This window comes from Thermobia domestica, chromosome 9 (genome assembly GCF_964235325.1).
Source record: "Thermobia domestica chromosome 9, izTheDome1.hap1.1, whole genome shotgun sequence".
Taxonomy (NCBI): domain Eukaryota; kingdom Metazoa; phylum Arthropoda; class Insecta; order Zygentoma; family Lepismatidae; genus Thermobia; species Thermobia domestica.
The window spans coordinates 280,570,837-280,591,876 of NC_137462.1; the positions used below are offsets into that span (position 1 = coordinate 280,570,837).

The window sequence follows — 21,040 nt, forward strand, 5'->3', positions numbered from 1 at the left end:
TACAAGTATGCAGCTCCTCGTTTATACAGTTTCTTCCATTCCCCATTCCCGTTCCTCTAGGATCTGAAGATTCGCCTTAGGAATACAAGTTAAATTGTAGTAAATATAATAGAATATTTTTTAAAGACTTTTCTGTATCATTTAAAAGACTCATCTGCATCTTGTCAGGAAAATTCTGCCTTGTCTGCATCTTGTAGGCTATCTTGTCAGGAAAATCCTGCCTTGTCTGCATCTTGTAGGCTATTGCGTTAGTAAAATTCTGTCTCTTATGCGTCTCGTACGCTATCGCGTTAGTAAAATTCTGTCTCGTCTGCGCCTCGTGGACAATCCTACGTGGTACACGATTGACATAATAGCATCTGCGACTTCTGAAAGACTTACCACCGTTAACAAGCACAACAAAAGACTATTGTAATTTTTCTTCATTTCCATATGATAACAACTTTCCTTTAAGTGAACATGAATTGCAGCTTAGAATCTAGTTAAATAATAAGCATTGCATCGCTCATAGTGAATTTCACACACTCTTCGTTAATACACAAGTAACAAATGTCACGCCTTGTTTATTTTTCGCTACGATGGCCTGGCATATTTCACGTATCTGCAACTCCCTCGATTAAATAAATAAATAAATAAATAAATAAATAAATAATAAAGAGAGAAGAGGAAAGTAACAGAATGGAATATCTATAGTTGTTAATTACCAATTTGAGGATTCTTTTGGCTACGAAGATAGAATCACGCATATGAAAGAAGAAAATAGCGAGTATTGCTTGTTTGCTATTAGTAGAAGGCTTTTCATTAGGATTGCGCTGGCCACTGGGCTATTTTCGTATCATGTGGTCCACTTGTGCCGTACAATACGTAAGTAGATGACCAACCATACTTATTTGAAAAAGTAGTTGCCTAACTCTCAGGTGCACCCAGGTTAGGAACAATAATGATACCCATTGGATACTAGATGGAACTTGCTGATTGCTTTTGACTCTTTATTTCCGTATGATAGGCATATACTGCAGTGGTGTGGTAGTTATAATCAAAGTTCATTTGTGACGAGATGCCTGGTGTTGCAGGTACTTTTACCAGTGAGGAGTACACAGACACGATTCTTATTTATGGTGAAACACAGCGAAGTGCGTGCGAAGCTCGAAAGTTATATCAGGAACGCAGGGGGTAAAAGTGGGAGTAACGCGGGGGAATGCCGTCCCCCACCTCGAAAAAAATATGTACAGCGTCACCCAGTTCCTAAAAAATACAATGACCAAAGATAGGCAGTTGGAACGGCGTGACGTCATACCGCTACCTATCGTCCCCCTACCTTTCGAGATCCACTTTTACCCCTGCAGGAACGATTGCCAATACGATTACTACTGCCGGTACATGTATTTAGGTATAAAGAAATGATTTAGAATGCACAGTTTATACAACGTTAAGCAAGAAGACACAGACGACTACGTAACAACGAGAATAATGTAAAAAGAATGATTGGTTATTTTCAAAAGATCCAACACATAGTAAGTATGTAATGCTATTTTATTTGAGAATTATGACTTCACGCTTACACTATTATATCATGAACTACTCCGAGTTGACAATTTTGCTTCAATAATCCATGAATGTGAAACTGTGCGTCCTGGCTCCTAGAGGTGTCGTAGTGATTTGTGAAATTTCATTTAAAATGCCGTATTGCATTACAGTAAACAATAGTTCGTGTCTTCATGTTGCGCAATGGGCTTACTATGGATAGTGTTCGTTCTTTTCTGTGAACAGAGCGAGAACAGCCATGGCGGGTTCAATCAAATATATCAGGAAAATTCTTATTGTTTAAGATGTTAATATCCATTCTTATTCTCTCTCTCTCTCTCTCTCTGTTGTAAAAAAAAAATCAGTCTTGCAGGGTCTTCGCGAAGGTATCCTTTCTATCGAGCCCTCACTCAAAGGCGTTAATGTAAATTGCGTATGTACTTTTCTAAAGATGTTGCCCAGCACAATTGTCTCCTTATCTTATTTCTTATCCTCGTGGAACAGTAGCGTAGGCAGGATGTGTGTTTGGGGGGACCCAAGTGCTGTTATAGGTACATATAGAAACATTACAAACAAAAATATATAAACATAAAAATATATTTAAAAAAAATTACAAACGTCAAAGTACCAAAGTACATTGTCTGACCTCTTTGGGGAGGCCGGCCGCTCTGGGACCCCCTTCCCTACGCCACTGTCGTGGAATATCGTCCATATTGCAATGTATTTTAATCTGAAAAAATAATATTCGCAAACTTACTTTCAAATAAAATGTTAGATTCACATGTCCACAACTTCCTTGCCGTAGAGCTCGAACAACTACGTGTTTCCAACTGGAAAGATAAGAGAGTGGATATGCACTTGGAAAACCAAAAAATGACCAAACAGATGAAAATATATTTACTTGGTGGTTTTTGTATACAAACACTTGGTTACCATCTACTGAAAGAAACACGAAAAGGAAAATACGCGGAATTGTTGAAGACTAAAGTGTTGCTGGACTTTGGAGAGATATGGGAAAGGAATAAAACACGAGTGGAAAGTAACAATTCATGAGAGATTCTTGCTTAGTGGTAACTATCCAATTTGCGGAAGACTAGGATTACCATAAGTGAAGCGTTCATTTTTTTCTTTGTTTATTTAAACATAATTGCACACACAATGAATAATCTTTAAAATTACCAGTGATTTAATAAATTTCTTGTAAGCCTATTTGTTATTTTCGAGGCCAATATCTAATAAAATTAATAATAATAATAATAATAATAACATCATCATCATTATCAACCGTTATTGATCCAGTACTGGATGAAAGTGTCTCCAATATTTCTCCACAACCATCTGTCTTGGGTAGTCCGTTTCCAAGTTAATCCACAATGCTTCTCAACTTCGTCTCGCCACCTCGTATTAGGACGTTTTCTAGGTCTCATCTTGACTCTTTATATCCAGTCAAGGATTACTTTTGTCCACCTGCCATCAGTTCTTTTTACAATGCGTCCCGACCACTGTCACTTTAATAGATTTATTTTTGCGATTATATCCATCATTTCTATCACCTGTCTGATTCATGTATTTCTTGTCCTATCTTGTCTGGTTACTCTAAGCATACATTTTCCATGCTTCTTTGTGTAGTCTGAAGACGGTGAATGTCTGATTTTGTAAAAGTCCAAGTCTTCGATCCGTATGTCAAAATAGATAGAATAAATTCTTTTTAAAATCTTCCGTTTCAGGCATATCGGCATTTTACTTTTCAATAGATATGAAGTTGTTTCTTCCGAATGCGCTCCAACTTAGTTTAATGCGTTTGTCAAGCTTTAATATTCCAATTGAGTTGTTGGTGTAACCGACTCACGGCATAGCATGAAAGAATGGTAATTAACATCTACTTATGCTCTTCAAATGCTCATTTACTAGTGTTCTGTATAATTCACTTCGGTTTGCATGCTCCTTTAGGAACGTTCGGCAAATGGCGATGGAGTAATCTTAAAATGTTTTCTGATAAACAAGATAGTTTCTACATTATTTAATTGTATTTGTAATGTTCTTACTGATCCGTTTGAAGTTATTATTTGGCGTATCTGGATTAAGTAAGTTAAATACAAGAGGACATTTTGTGAATTGGTTGGAATGGAAGGCTTAAATATGTAAGAAGAGGTTCCTTATTTTAGGTGGAAGACATCTTATTTAGTGATGGTTTTGAAACCTACTGATTTCTGCTAATTGAGAACAAAGTTGTAGTTTAGATTGTCTAAAATGAGGTTGTTTATTTAATTAATTGGTAAACAAAATGGATAAATGCTTGGAATCTTTGATTACTTAGCATTTGGTTACTAATTACTAGTATAGTATTCAGGAGTTTCGACTAGACTTTATTAGAAACACTTGCTCTCGATTGATGCTAATCAGACCTTTTGTTATGGAACTTGATCCCATAATAAAATAATTGCTTAAGCACATAACCTGCATTAGCAATTTCCTTCGTACGGTCTTTGAGGTTATTTTTCTTTTAAAAAAATCTCTCATTTACAGTAAATTTAGATTGTTGTTGAATCTCACGTTTCTTGGTACAAAAATTGATTTCTAAACACCTTCCATGTTTCTTATGCTATACGAATTTAACGCATTTCTTTTAGTATCGGTGAAACCGATTTGCATAATACTTTCAATATATAATATACATCTTTTTATACGAAGACAAAGTGCTTTCGTAATCATTTTACTCTTTGGATGCAGACAACTGCATACTTACTTACTTCACTGTATAGTTGGTTGTCCAACTTTACTAATTGTACGATGCAAATGGATCACCTTGAACATATGAGCATTGGAACAAATACTAATGCGATTATTAGAGAGCCTAACAAGTAAAAGGGAAGCTTTTGATGAAGTTTATATACAATGGAAACTTGAAATTTTAGGGTCGTTGACTAATTCTTTTAATAAATAAATTTATTCAAATTATGTTAAACAACACGAATTTCATGTATCACTTGAAGCTATTTCCATTTGAAAAACGTGAAAGTTGAGTCCAATATGACGGTTCCAAGATTGTGGGAGGGTGGGTAACATGCAAGGATCTGCCCATACGTATCTTCATCATATGAACTCAATGAAGCCAAAAAACAACCGAGCATTGTCCGAGCCGGAACGTCTGATTGGCTACTCTCGTTTCCGCCATGATTGTTGGCTCGAAACTTTGCGATCTTAGTGGCTCGGAGTGGGCAGAGTAGGTGTGGCGAAGCTGTGACGTATGACTTCACGATTTTGTTGTATGGGCAGATCTTCTATTTTATAACATTCTTGGTAACATGTGTCAGAGAAGCAGTACTTGATTCAATTTGTTTTGCATATGCCCGCATTCATGTACAGTTACATCTAAAAACTAAAATCAATTTTGAGTCCGAGCGTATGATTGAACTCCAGATATATGAAGGCCCAAAAATATGCAAATTACCGGTATGGGCTGCTAAAATTAGCACAATACACGTTGGACAGCAGAGAACTTTGTATTTGAATCAATTTTACACGAATCCCGAGGAGAGACTTCGCGAATTTACCTTGTAAGAGCGAAACACATGAAGTGTATGAATTAAATGGTAAAGTAACTAATTGTACTGTTAAAAAAAAAATAACTTCTTGTAATTTTAGATTTTTATTTATATTATACATGGCAAAATAACTTAAATTGTGTGTAATTCATCTATGTTTAGAAATGAGTTTTCATTTCTTTTAAAGAAAATACCTATTAAAATACTATATTGTCTTCGATATACTAAACCATGTTTAGCTTAAATGTCATTATGCATTTATTAATGCAACATCAGCTACGCAAAATTGGCGCACAACAACATAAAGAGATGAAGAAAGAAAACAAACATATATAACAAATTTAGTCTTGCAAATCTATGGCGAACCGCTTAATTTTTCATACAAATAAGTTGTTATATCTTTCCTTTAAACAATAGTTACCATGTAAATACTACACCAAAGAGATCAGATCAAGAATTGCCGTAGTCAAAGAAGCATTCTATAAGTAAAGATCATCCTAACTACTAGGTTTAACATTGTAGTAAGTAGGAAGCTGGTTATGTGCTACAGGCTGTATGGAGTGCTGAAATCTATGATTTAGAGAATTGAACATTACGGAAGTTAAAGAAGAAACATTTAGAGAGCTTGCGAATGTGGTATTGGAGAAGATGGAGAAAATAAAACGGTCTGAGAGAATGACAAAAGATAATGTTTAAAAAGGGGTAGGAGAGAAGATTATAGTTTTAACCAACATCCTTCGTAGGAAGGCCAATTGAATTGAACACATCTTGCGAAGAAATTGTCTTCTTCATATCACCATAGAGGGAAAGATGGAAGGAAAGCCACGAATAGGAAGAAGAAGAACACAACTGATCAAGGACTTGAAGAATAGAAGAAAATATTGGAAGTTAAGTGAGAAAGCTGAAGATCGAGAAACATTTCCAGGCCCAAGTCTAAAATTGAGAATAAAATACCTTCCTTAGTCCCAGGACCTGCCAAAAGGCAGAATAATAATAATAATAATAATAATAATAATAATAATAATAATAATAATAATAATAATAATATAATAATAATAATAATAATAATAATAATAATAATAATAATAATAATAATATAATAATAATAATAATAATAATAATAATAATAATAATAATAATAATAATAATAATAATAATAATAATAATAATAATAATAATAATAATAATAATAATAATAATAATAATAATAATAATAATAATAATAATAATAATAATAATAATAATAATAATAATAATATAATAATAATAATAATAATAATAATAATAATAATAATAATAATAATAATATAATAATAATAATAATAATAATAATAATAATAATAATAATAATAATAATAATAATAATAATAATATAATAATAATAATAATAATAATAATAATAATAATAATAATAATAATAATATAATAATAATAATAATAATAATAATAATAATAATAATAATAATAATAATAATAATAATAATAATAATAATAATAATAATAATAATATAATAATAATAATAATAATAATAATAATAATAATAATAATAATAATATAATAATAATAATAATAATAATAATAATAATAATAATAATATAATAATAATAATAATAATAATAATAATAATAATAATAATAATAATAATAATATAATAATAATAATAATAATAATAATAATAATAATAATAATAATAATAATAATAATAATAATAATAATAATAATAATAATAATAATATAATAATAATAATAATAATAATAATAATAATAATAATAATAATAATAATAATAATAATAATTTAATTTGATTTCTGTAACAGTACTTTTGGAATATGGAACTAATTAAGATGATTATTAGGACCTATTATTTTATGTGGGGAAGTTAAAATTTGATTCAAAGACAAAATATTCATGATTCGAGTAACATTTTGCAAAGAATTAGTCCGGTAAATCGTGATACCACTGTATAGTGAAGTGAAGATGCAAACATTGTTAAGGTTTTAAGGATTTTCTGAGAGGTAATATATTATTTTGCGTTAATTGTTTAATTAAAATATATAGTATGTCGGTAATCAGATTTGACTACCAACTAAGTTGTCTTCTGGTTCATTTAGTCCAGTTTTCAATAAGAGAATGTTACCGTAAATACGTTGTTAGTACATAAATGTAAATCGTTCCCTGCTGTGAAGACAAGTCATCATCTCGTGATTTGCAAGCGAATACCATTTCCCTTGTCAGCTGTGTTTTGTAACAAAATCCTTCTTCCGATTAGAACAGTGTTAGCGGTCGATTATACTTTCATCCCTTCAGCTTCTTATTCGATTAGCACTTGGAGAATCATTCTCCTTTTCTATTGTTTAATTTCAGAGTTAGTGGAATGGATTCACAGAAGAGAATGTGTTAGACCTCCGCCACATAACACACATCTCCCCCTCCTTCCCCCAATGGGAGTGTGTTTGTATGTGTGGAGTTGTCCCTTATGCACAGTATAGGGAGATGGAATGGCTATTCATGGGCTTTTATCCTCCTGATTACAAGTTCACGGTCGATTTGCGAGACCCGTTCCTGTGTTCTTCCTATCCCACGAGCGGTCATCAGATTAATTTCTTTTCGAGTCCAACTCAGTGCTATTTCACATACCAGGGGGACGATTTTAATTATATTAATCTGCCGACCCTTAGAGTCTCGTGTATAGTATAAAAAAAGAGAGAAAAAGAAATCTTCAGGGATATGTAAGGATGGTGTTATATGCGTGTGGTCTATTAAGGGAAAAAGGAAAAGTCTAGGAAAGCAGGGAACCAGACTGTTTCTAATGTAGTTACTAGTATTTATTAATAGAAAATATCTTTTGTACTAACGGATCTCTTCTTTCATTTAACAACACGTTTCTCCCGCTACAGAATCCATTTATATTTACTTCTATCTACCATGCATCCGTGTATGTGTGTGTGTCAGGGTGTGTGTGTCAGGGGGAAAACGCAAAAGCCTGGAACTAACTAGTCAATACAAGCCAACTGCTCTCTCGGGATCTCGGAACTAATTTTCTTGGCGGAGGGAAAATCTTTAGGGGATTTTCCAGTACATTTTGACCCATGAGAGAAATGAGAAAGACTAGCGCCACGGCTCGGTTGCCATAAAAACTAAAAAAAAGAGAGAGAAAGAAGTGTTGGTGCATTTGGATCCCAGCGCTGTTGAAGATGCTTCATTCGCGAGTACAAAACTCAACCTCCGCTGACGTCATTGGCCCGCCTTTCTCTCAAAGAGAAGCGAACGGCTGGGAATTGGGAGAAAAAATACAAATAAGAATTCATTTTAACTTTTGCCTCGAAACAATTTATCCATTCCTCTGAAATTCTTATGTTAAAATAATAATAATAATAATAATAAACTTTAGCACAATATTGCGAACAGTTTAGAGTAAAAATAAAGCATAGCATCAGATATAAAATATAGGCCTACACAGTATCGTAAAAGGAAAGACAGAAAAAACTAGTTTCACACACATCCTGAAAGTCAAATAAGTGGAATAAGCAGGAAAGTCATTTCAGATTTTTTGGGGGGGGGAGGGGAGGACAAAGTTCTGCATGGAAATAAGAGTTTCACTCTTTTATCAGTATATTAGTATACAATTCATTAAATTATATGTACATTTGTTGCTTAGTGGGGGCAATTGCCCCTGCCCTTCCCAAATGATACCCCTGAAAATAAGTTCCTTGCCACGTTATCACAACTTTCAAACTGATTGAAAGAAATAGATAAACAAAGGATAAATTTAAAGTAGTCATCTTACAATTACATTTCACAGAATAATACTAGATTCATCAAAGTGAAAGGATCAGTCAAATCTCATATAATTCGGAAATTCATTGGTGTAGTCAGTGTTTTACCGTAACTTTTACCGTTTACAAGATATTGCATGTTAAATGTCAGGCAATTCACGGATATTGAACCAAGTAGAAAGTTGTTCAGGGCCCCGTATGTATAAGTAATCTTTTACGTGATTTGTCGTTGACGAAATATTTTCTGAACATACATAGATACAAATACACAGACCGCGTCAATACGAAAATAGTAGGACTTTGGTCGTATCTGGATTTACGTTAGGCATTTTGACCGTAATACAATACTTCTTTGTTATAGTATAACATGGAAATAATAATAATCATTCACAGAAATGTAGTAAAATTATGACACCAATCTTGTATAGAGTTTGATTATACCTACAGTAATTTTCCGGTTACAAATTGTTGTGATTTGTCAACAACAGAAACGAAAGCGTAACTGCAATGTCTATTCGTGAAGTGCCTGAAGGGATTCAACATGTAATACCATCCAAACAGTACAATCTACGGTAAAATCCAATACACCAGTGAATTTCTGAGAAAATTGTACATGAATTTGATTTATCACTTGCACCTATTCCCATCTGTAAACTGAAAGTTGAATTCAATATGGCAGATCCAAGATGGCGGCCGAGGTGGGTAACATGTATCAGAGAAGCAGTACTTGATCCACTTTGTTTTGCCATACACATGTCCAGTTACATCTAAAGAAACTAAAAGCAATTTTGTGTCCGAGCGTTATAGTAGTGTATGATTGAATTTCGGATATGTGAAGACCCATAAATATGCAAATTATCGGTATGGGCCACAAAAATTAGTTTAATACACATTGGGCCTCGAAGAAGTTTGTATTTGAATCAATTTTACACGAATCTCGAGGGGACACTTCGAGAATTTACTTTGTTAGTCGAGATTTCAGAGTTCGAGTTCGAGATGGGATCGATTAAAATAAAACAAAAAATCATAAAATGCAATGTTATAGTTCTCCCATGAAGTCAACATCATAAGAATATGCTTGGGATGGCTTTTAAATTTGAACTGTAGGTTAAGCTCCCTCGTGGCTAAGCTCTTAGCGTACGCGCCTTTGGCGTGGGAGACTCGAGTTCGATTCCCGGCGGAGCTCATGTGGATCGGATTCCGCGTTAATCAGTAGGTCTACATCTCATATAGTCTCGTTGCTGAAAGGGATGCTAACTGAAATCAAATCTAAATCAATTGAACTGTGGGCAGGGACGCTCGCAGTAGGGAGCACGAGGGAGGAATGCTCGTCTGGATTTTTTAAAAGGGTTTGGTTCTTCGAAATACATGTCAAAACATGTTAGATTTGCTTACTCACTCATTACACTATTTAATACGAGGGTCGCCCACAAAGTAAAAGACGTTTTGGCATGGTTAAAAGCAAAATATATCAGCACAAAATTTTATTTATAAATGTACTGTACTTTTCTATGTAATCGTTTGTTATAACGTGGGACTAGTTTTTCAATGCCGATGTTAAACTCATATGTCGCCAAAGATTTGAGCCAGGCTATCACTGCTTGCTTGAGTTCCTCATCGTTTGCGAACTGTTTTCCACCCAAAAATTCCTTAAGTTTCGGAGATAAGTGAAAATCACTTGGTGCCAAGTCATGGCTTTAACGAGAATGACCAAAGATTTCTCTCTGAAGTTCCTGCTGTGTTCATGCTGATGCATGAGGCCTGGCATCAACACTTTTGTCAACAGCATTCCACGTTTTGTTTTGAATGAGTCGAAGTCGTTGGAGAGTTTCACAATAGGCTTGTGAGTTTATTGTCGCTCCTCTTTGTATGAACTCTGTAGTTCGCATTTGACCGGATTTTCGATTGGCGCCGCTACTAAATCAAGTGTATACAACATGGAATAGTAAAAATATTACCAAATCCTAACTTACGTATATTTGATATTACTACTCTTTTTTCACTTTTGTGCTCCCGCCAAGTGAACTTTGTGGTGGACAAACACCGTGAGGGTGGGTTTCCTCGGGGCTCTCCAGTTTCCTCCCACTTTCTTCATTCCATCATTTCACTCATTTCTCATCCTCATCGTCTCCTTTAGCCTAGCCGGCATAGGCGTGGGACGTTCTATTTCATTTCCTTTTTTCACTTTTACTACGTACTGTGTCATATTTGTAACTGTATTAGCTTCATTGATCGACTAATTAATTAGTGTTTCATGTATCTTTCCAGAATCAGTTTTATATAGAAGAGGACTCACTTTAAAGTGCAATTTGAGATAGTACTCGAGTTTTAATCTAAGGTAAACACTCCAGCGGAAATGGGATCATTCATGGCAGTATTTTCATTATACCTATTGTATTTACTTCAATCATTTACAAGGAAACTATAATTTTTCCATTTGAAAATGTATAACAAAAAACAATTAAAATATTATATTTGTTAAAAAAAATCTTACTAAATGATTTTATGTTACGATTCAGAGGATAGGGGGTATACCGAACATATTAAATATTTTATTTTCAGCTATGACATTTTACATTAGTGATTCGCATTATATTCTCTCCTATTAAGTCTAGAAGGAAAGAAGTTTCAAATGTAGTGTTTAGGGAACTATTCTGTGTGTGGATTAAGTTAGGAGCACCCGAAGAAATAAATTTAAAGGAAATTTGACTTTGTACAGGGTTTGACACATAAAATCGCATTGACAAAGTACTCACTCAAAAACGCATGATTATTTCTTATCCCATCTGTAACATATTTTAAATATTTGTATAAAATTGTTTTCTGCTACCAACTAGCTTTTGTTTACAGTCAGATACGGATGAGTTTCCAGCGAATAATTCGAAGTAACAGTTTTTGCAATGTATTTTTCGCACTTTTCAGACAAGTCAAGTGTAATTTCTCGTCATAATAACTTACGTAAAACAGATTAAACCTGTAAAACGATTGAGGTTTGAATGATCCTAAAGATTTTCATATTTCGGAGACTGTATATACAAACCCGGTTAACGTAGAACTTACTTGATTGAAACATGGTACCAGAAAGACTTATGGAAGACGAGATTGTCAGTTTATAAGTGCTCTCATTCACAGCTGCGGCGATTTGTCGCACCAATTTCGTCAGGATTTGTCATATTTCACCTCTGGAAATTTTTTCCCATGCATTGTCAATACTATCGAGTCCATATGTGAAAGAAAATATATAATAGAAATGCGTTGAAATTTATTTATTGTATGCAGCCTTGTTCAGAAGTATGAAAACCCACCTGATTTGAAAAAGTCTTGTATTCCTATCAAAAGATCCAATTAAACGAAAGAAGTGAGAATCCATACATATATTTTCATTTATATACTATATATACAAACATACAACTTATTAATTGTTATAATTGTACATTTCACTTCCAAATGTTCAATTTTAAGGTATTTCACTCCACATGCTTTAATATTACAACATTTAGTACATATCGGTATTTAAATAACAATAATAGCAAAATTTGAATTATTTTTGCAAAATCAGAAAGAATTCTCATACAGAAAAGAAGCACACCAAATAGAAAAATGAAATAAAATAGGGAGATAGGTATTGAATGCTCTCTGAATGTACCAACAACCAGTAGCTAAACAGTAAGGGATGATTAAGGAGAGCAATTTTCCAACTTTTCATATTAACGTATTAGTTCCCTATCATCAAATGTGATCCAAGTTTGTAATGGGTCAATCCATCTGAAGTGGTCCAAACTTGGTGAAAGTGTTTGCTCGATCATCTCCGAAAGTTTAAAAAAAAAATAGTGTAATGATCATTGTGTATGAGGAGGTTAATAACACTATTCACATTGTCGTACGTAGAAGTGTTATTGAATGGCGGCCATCTTCGTTGTCGGTGGAGTGTCAATTTTTGAATTTGAAAGCGTGTACAAAAACTACAGTTGCTCAGAACGTACGAATCAGGCGAACACTGACTTTGATGCCATGTTTTGGGGCGTAATATCTCATGTTGGCAAAGTGCTAATAATTGCTGCTTAGGCCTCAAAGTAATTCTGTATGTGAATAAATTATTGCAAAAAAAAAAAAAAAAAAAAAATCAGGACTGATATTACGTGGAGAAAAAAAGTGAGGACATGGCAAAAACGTGAAGAAAACACGTGCGTGACGATGGTGGTAGCCAGGAAAACTTAAATGTTTGGATATTTTTCATACTGCACCTCAAAAACTACGCATGGTTCAGCAATTAGGCCCGCTTTCATTTGCGTTGAGTTAAGTAAAAGCTTGCGGTTGCCGATTGAACCCATGGCATCAAAGATCGTGTTATTCTTAATAGCATAAGTTCTGCCAGAATTATCCTTCATCAAACCTGGACTAATCTGCGTTAATGATCTGCTCTGGAGTCAACTCATGCTCTCTAATGAAAAATTTTGATTTCATTAACAAAATCTGCGGCGGTTGTTTGAACAGCTGTGGCATCGTCTACTCTCATACTAACTTTACCTGTAATCTCGCCTGAAACTTTTTTTTTTTTTCATTGGAAGCGTTTGACATGATTTGAACTTGTGAATGATAAGATGTTGTGTGTATCAATTTCTTTCTTAGTATTTATCGCCCAGGTGCATACTCTTAGGGAAGTTTCTATTAATCACTGTTAGCCAAGACCTTTTTTCACTAATGGAACACTTCAGGATATTTTTGGACATGTTAACCCTTTTAGGATTTCCATTTTTTGAGATAAATTTTAGACTTTCACTAAAACAGCTACTGCTTCCTTACTATTTATTGTAGAATCATGATTCATACCTCGTGTTTTTTCACGATAGAGCGTACATTTCAACGGTACCACTCGTTTGTCCTTATTATACACCAAAACGGGAAAATCGGGTAAAACCGGGAGATTTTTCGAAAAAAATCCAAATTTATGCGCCTCTCTGGCCCGGGCTGGGTTCACTTAGAGATCTGAGTTAAAAAAAAAAAAAAAAAAGAATACGTTGCTATGTACATAATACGTGTGCAAAATTTTAATCTTGTATCTTGAAAACTAAGGTACTAAGGAGAAATTTTTGAAAGTTTCAAGATGACCCATTTTTTTCCGTGTATATATTAAAAAACCCGGATTTTTTTTAATCCCGCCAAAATATTTTACCCCTCTGGCCCGGGCCTGGGTTCATGTAGGAATCTGATTGATTAAAAAAAATACGTTGTTATGTACCTAATACATGTGCTAAATTTCAATTGTATCTTGAAAACAGAGGGCGGAAAAATTGTTGAAAGCCTAAATGTAGGCCCTTTATACAGTACATATAAAAAAATTATTGTCATTTAGCCTAGAGTCATGGTGCAAACGTCATTTTCTTCAACATAAAATATCCCTTCAACATAAAATGTATCACTCACATGCGCGTATCGTACACCTGAACCGGAAAAATGGGAAAACACAGGATATTTTTCTGAAAAAAAAAAAATCACCCCCTCGGAACACTTGCGCCCCTCGGCCTCGGCCCTGGTTCCACGTAGGGATCTAAAAAAAATTGAAGAAATACCCAAAGGTACATACAATCAATATGCAAAGTTTCAATCCGATATCTTAAAAATTAAAGACATGGAAAAGTTTTGAAATTTGCCTTAACAAAAAAATAAAAAACCACGCCCCTCGCGCCAAGTTGTCCGTCCGGTTCCAAAATGCATCTGAGGTATTCTTTGGTCCATCCTTGACTTGACCAATAAAGAAAACCGGCTTAAATACCTGTTATAGAACCTTAATAAGCGATGAAAGACGATACTACGGCATGGTAACAAAAGCTACCAAAAATCCTAAAAGGGTTAAACAATGATTAAAAGTAGTTTCTGAAAAAATAGTTGAAATCATGTTAACACTGATTTATTTCTTGCAGTGTATCCTGAGTCTCACAGGGAGGGCTTGGACAGAATGACCATACAGGGTCATCCTAACAGAACGATAACCGCCAGTACAGTCAGAATTACAAGTGAGCATCATGTAAGCTCACGAACAGTAAGCATTCTATTGTAGGGGCTGGTGTACGTTCTCGCGTTCTCACTTTGATTACCCTTGTCATCTGTTCATCGTCAAAAATGATGGTATTGGGCGAGCTGAATACAGCACAATAGTATTCAACGATATAAGCCATTTTTGTGTTGTACGTAGTGTAAGTTGTGTGCATATCGGTAGAATTACAGGTGAGCGTGAAAATCCAGGTGTGTTCGCGGTAGTGATACAAGTTCCACACCTGACATTCTGATATAGGGCGATAACTTCCATATCTCACTCGCCTCGGGTTCTTATTCAGGGGAGAATAATTACTCGGTCGTACTCCTGAGTCGAGAATCTATGCGTCAGCCAATCCTGTTGTCTAAAGGATGTCAAACCTATTTTTGGAACGCTTAATCTATATCAGAAAATTGTTTCTCACTATAGCATATAATTTCTGCTCTGATACCTCTTAAAGACAGATGGATGGTCTATGAAATTCTCTTTACTTCGAAATAACATGGTTTGTAAATCTAAAAATTCCCCTCTCGGTGGAAATATGTTACTCCTATATGAAACTATTTTTGTTAGGCCTACTTATATCGTTTCTCAAGATTCAACTCATACGTTTGATTCTCACAGCATTCACAAATGTTTTCTTGAATTCCTTCCTGGATACACGGTAAGGTTATCATAAACACTTTCCAAACTCCAGTTCCTTTCGCTTCTGACTCATTTTTTTTTTAACCGGTATCTTCTATGTATGACATTGATATTGTATGTAAAGTATAAAATTATATATTCTTTTTGACAATATTGTGTTGACTAACGTTAACAACGTTTATATCTGTGAAATATTAAAATTTTTATTGTATTATTTAAGTATCAAAAACTTTTGTGCACAGGAACTCAAAGACCTATAAACATGATTTATTGTTAAAATATAGAAACTTTCAAATGCATAAACAACTCCAAAATAGCCTACAAGGATGTGTGACGTCCGAGTTGTTTATGTATTATAAGCCAGAGAAAGTATTGTTCAGATACATATAAATACTTCCCAAAATTTCCAGTGATGTAGAAAGAAGAGGGGAAGGACTACTGGCTTAAGTAGATTTCAACGAGAATTGAGAATTTCCTCAGTACGAAGATTTGTATGTAAGTTTACCTTTTTTATTAAGTTGAATTTGTCTTGTTGAGAATGTATTTACAAATATTCTCATGGAGGTCTCCTGATAGGCCCACCAAAGACCAGATCCTTCAGATCTTGGTAATTTTATAAAGTTGCTTCATTAGTAGTCTTTTGAGACAGCAGACATTCTTTTAGTGCACTAAATTACTAAATTAATTATTTACTTAATTACTTGCTTATCTACTTAATCAAGGTTTATATTGAATACGTCTGCAACAGTTGTAATGAATTGTTTTGTTAAGCAGTCACTTTATGATAAACGACTTTTATTACTTCACAGATATAAACGTTAGTCAACACAATATATTCTAGTGCTCACAAAAACTTGGTTCTTTTTTGAAATGACAGATTACGTGGAGAAGCCTGTAAGTACATAATTAAAACACACTAACTTCAGACATTAGAAAGCAAACAGATCTAAAGAATAATTTTGTACAATTTTAATTCGCTGTCTTGATTTATAGAATTAACTCTAAGTGTAGAAGGGGAGGAACGCTTTTCGTTTCTGGTTAATGTATCTCTCGCTCCGATGGTTGGTGGTTATAACAACAGAAAGGAAGGATGTGTTGCATTGGGAAGAACTCGAATTGATTTGAATTCCCAAAAGAGAGTGTAGAGTCTCCCATTCAAACCCCTCTGTGTATTCTATTGGTGTTAGTTAATTAGATTGGCCCACGTCACAATGCCCTTTTCAAGCACACCATTACCTATGATAATGCAGCAGCGGCACTCGAACCTACATCCATCTCTCCTCCCTGTTTACCTTCTTGTAATTCATGAAATTGAGAAACCGAATAGAGTGGAGGGGGAGGAGATTCGAAAGCAGAGGAGGGAGCTGCTGACACAATCATTGAAAAACTACTTCACTAGATGCTGTCGACAAGCTCACGACTGCAGTAAACTCTGAAAAAGAAAGAAAGACAGACAGAAGTAGTGCGATCAGTGGCGGAAATCTATTTTGGTTACCAACACAATGTTCTCAGGCAGATCGTTGGTCTGTCCTACGAGGAGTACGTTCCTACGTATACACTCCTAATTCTGGATGTTTGTGTTGATATTTCAAGAGACGTATTCGAATAGTCCAGCTTACGAGTCCCTGCTACAACACGAAAGCAAAGCACAGCTAATGTTAACAACGGATTGTTTGGATTGAAATTTAGCGTCTCTTTTAGTGCCTACGTTATATGAGACATGAACCTATAGTTTGATGCGAAGTTCAAATCACTATATTGTGCCCAAAGATTCATGCTCTCCCATCGGGAATCAAACCCGAGACACCATGTACCAAATAATGTTACCCATGAGACCAGAAGTAACTTTTCAAATACGAAAGAAGGCTGGAACCACAGCAATTCTCGTTTTGTTTTCGAGATAATACTATACAAGAAATATTTAGTGATGAGCGCAAGAGTCTTGGTTTTATAGTTTGTGCAAGAGTCTTGCATGCAAGACCAAGACCAGGAACCTCGATGCAAGACTAAGACCATACCTGCAAGTCCAAGACCAAGATCAAGACTCTTGCGCAAGAATCTTGCTCAAGTACCGGTTGAATCTTTCACTTGAATTTCTTGGCTTCAGTAAAAATGCTGCTGGAGTGAATGTGTTCCCAATAGTTTATGCAATCTGTGTGGGTCGATCTGCCCCTGTAGCATACAGCTACAGTATGTCGTTTTCTAAAACGGTTGTTCGAGTTTTCTGTAGTTATTACAAATCACACATGTGTCATTCTAATCAAAGCTTGATGCAAAGAAATGTGTATTGCACCATGTGAACTGTTTTGGTGGACAAACACCGTGTGCGGAGATTTTATCGAGGTTTTTCCGTTTCCCCCTACTTTCTTCATTCCACCATTTCATTCATTTCTCATTATCACCATCTCGCTTAGACTCGGTGCATAATCATGGGACGTTAAACTAGATATTTCATTTCATTTCAAAACATAGTAGTGTTCTGCTTCCAAAACTAAAAAGAAATTTAGTATTAAATATCCGTAATTCCGTACACCATAGATGCCGATCCGACTACATGGGTATGGCCTTGGCTCCGAGGCTCAAGCGTCCGCTGCAAATTTTAATGTGTGCTCATAAAATTAATGTCGAAATAAGATTTTCATGACATTGACAAAAACTTAGTGCATGTGACCTCAAGTTCGATTTCATTGGCGGATGCTTACACGTTGAATAATTTGTTTATCAATATAACTTTTACCCTCCTTAGGCATACGGTACATCAAGGATTGAGCGATAAAACATTATACAACAATTAATAATCCATATTCACAAGTGAGAGTGATTTTGTACAGTAATTTAAAATAACTTGGAGTTTGATGTCGTTATTTTGTATTTCTAATATAGGTCAAAACTATTTACATAAACTGAGTTTACACAAAAGACATAAACACTTTAGTCTTTTAAGTTTTCATTCAAATTATTCTAAAATATTAAGAGGTTTGATTATAATCATTATTATTTTATTTTTCCTCTCTCTTTTTTGGCCAATATTGCTAAACATAGTGTCATTATCATCATCACAGCTATTCTGCCATTATTGGCATGTCACTTGCTGCAATTGAGAAGGTTCGATGTACGGTGATCCTCAGCTAATGTCTTCGTCTTGACGCAGCAATTTTCTGATTTAATACTTTCCTTCAACTATAGTCTCCTTCGTCCCCTTTCTCTCTTTCCTTCCACCATACCCTCTAGCACGTCCCTCATAAAACAGTTCCTCCTCAGCCAATGTCCCAACCAGTTCCTCTTCCTCCTCTTAATTACATCTAAAATTCTCCTTTTTTTCCCCTACTGCTACTATTTGTAACACATTGTTATTTGGTTTCCGTTCAACCCAGCTAATTCTCCCTTTTTTCTTCATACCCACTTTTCGAAATTCTCCATCTTTTTTTTTTTTTCGCTTTTGCTTAGTGTCTATGTTTCTGCCTCATAGAATACATATTGGAATCAGTAAAACAAAATCTCAATATTTAATTGGAAGTTTGTACAATATAAAGATTAGATAATCGTGGTTGAAAAGAAAAAAAAATGTGACGTCTTTAGAGTGTAAAAATAATTTTGAAGTTCATAGTATTTCAGTAATCTGTGCCGCCATGATTTTCTTTGATATGTCCCAGGGATAGCCTCCTCAGTTTGGGAACCAGTGGAGTATTGGATCTGTTAAATAATATAAAAAGATACGAAACTTTTGATTTATCTTATAAGTAGTGAAGCATGGGCACCCACTAAAAACAAAATAAAGGCCATCGTCTATCTTGTATACTTACACGAAGATAAACTATATTACATTTAAAAACATACATTGTAATTCCAATACTATTAGCACATTGTAGAATTTATTATCCCTTATATCCAGAGTAAAATTTACCTATGAAAAACATAAGATTTCTTAAAAACAAGACTTGCAACACTCTTGCAAGCAAGACCAAGACCAATACCGGATGTACAGTCCGCAGCAAAAAACCTGCAACATGAGCATGAAAGTTTATTGTAAAACTACGCCTAATAGCAAAGAGAATCAATATAACGTCTAAGTGGCACGAATCACGCCAAGAGAAACCTCTGCATCCTCCCCTGCACATTTATTTTAGAGCAAAAGGCTTCATCTTTTCACAATAAACTTACATGCTCATGTTGCAGGTTTTTTGCTGCAGACTGTACAAGACCAAGACCAATACCGGATGTACAAGACCAAGACTAAGACCAAGACCAAGACCACCTGGGTCTTGGTCTTGGTCTTGCATTTGCTCATCACTAGAAATATCACGAGTTTCATATTCAAAAATATTCACTAAAGTCTTAGATTTCTTGGTTCTAATATTACACGGTTCATAGTATAAAAACTATAAATCGATACAGTGATGTAGGAGCACAACGAAGAGTGTTCATTAATGTTTAAAATACACTGAGTTGGGTTAATTTTGAGTTTAGCGTCTCTTTCAGCAGCGAGGCTATATGAGACGTGGACCAACTGATTAACTTGGAATCCGAACCACATGAGCTCAGCCGGAAATCGAAGCCGGTCTCCCACACAAAAGGTGCATACTCTAACCGGTTAGCCACGATGTAAGTCTAAAGATATGCAAATTATTTCGTAAACCTCTTTCGATGGCGAAAGGACTCTGAACAGTTTTAGATGAAATTGAGAAAAAGATCTGGACATGAATTTATAAAATACAAAGAGGAAGAATTTGAGACGAGACGAGACGGAAACCTTACTTGTCTCATCTCGTCTCGTAAGCATCACTGAACCAAAAGTGCTCGGTAGCCACTAGACCAGCAAGCAGGGATGTTGACAATGGAGTTTATAAAGAATCGCCACAGCACTTCAACATGCAAGTGTTTTGAAATAAAAATAAAATGAAACATTTCAACTTAACGTATCATGATTATATCCGTAGAGAGATGATGATTAAAACACATGAATGATGATGGAATAATTGGTGGAATGAGAAAGTGGGAGGAAACTGAAGTATTTCGAGAAAACACAGAAAGACGATGTTGTCCATCACAAATTTACTTGGTCGGGGATCAAACTAGGGACCCCACGCACCAGAGGTAAACGGTTACCACTGAGCCACCGTGCCCCTGCAAGTGTTTAAAGACTATTAAAAAAAATAAACAATGTGAGTTGGGTTTCATATGGTTAAACTACGGTAACCACTTCATCTTTGGGTCTTCAACATTGAAGCCTGAAATGTTGCACCCCTCACTTCGAGATCAAATGTAAAAATAAGGTAGGGGATAGAAACTGATTTTCAGCTACCCATTCCATATGAAAATTCCTATTCCGCTGCTGCTCTAACGGATTCAGGATTGAAACCAGCTGCTTATGGAAGATGATTGCAGATTCCATTTTTACTAAAGATATAAGAAGCGGAGATACAACCTATACTCACTACTCTGAATGCATATCATAATAGTACCTCTCGCTCTCTATTACTGTATTACTCTCTATCGCGATTAGTGTTGGAACAGA

At 34.8% G+C, this 21,040-nt stretch overlaps 1 protein-coding gene across 2 annotated transcripts in view; it reads right to left on the reverse strand.

Moving 5' to 3' along the window:
• LOC145660711 (visual system homeobox 2-like) overlaps positions 1-21,040 on the reverse strand; it is a 402,468-nt gene that overhangs the window by 134,529 nt on the left and 246,899 nt on the right. The window lies entirely within an intron of this gene.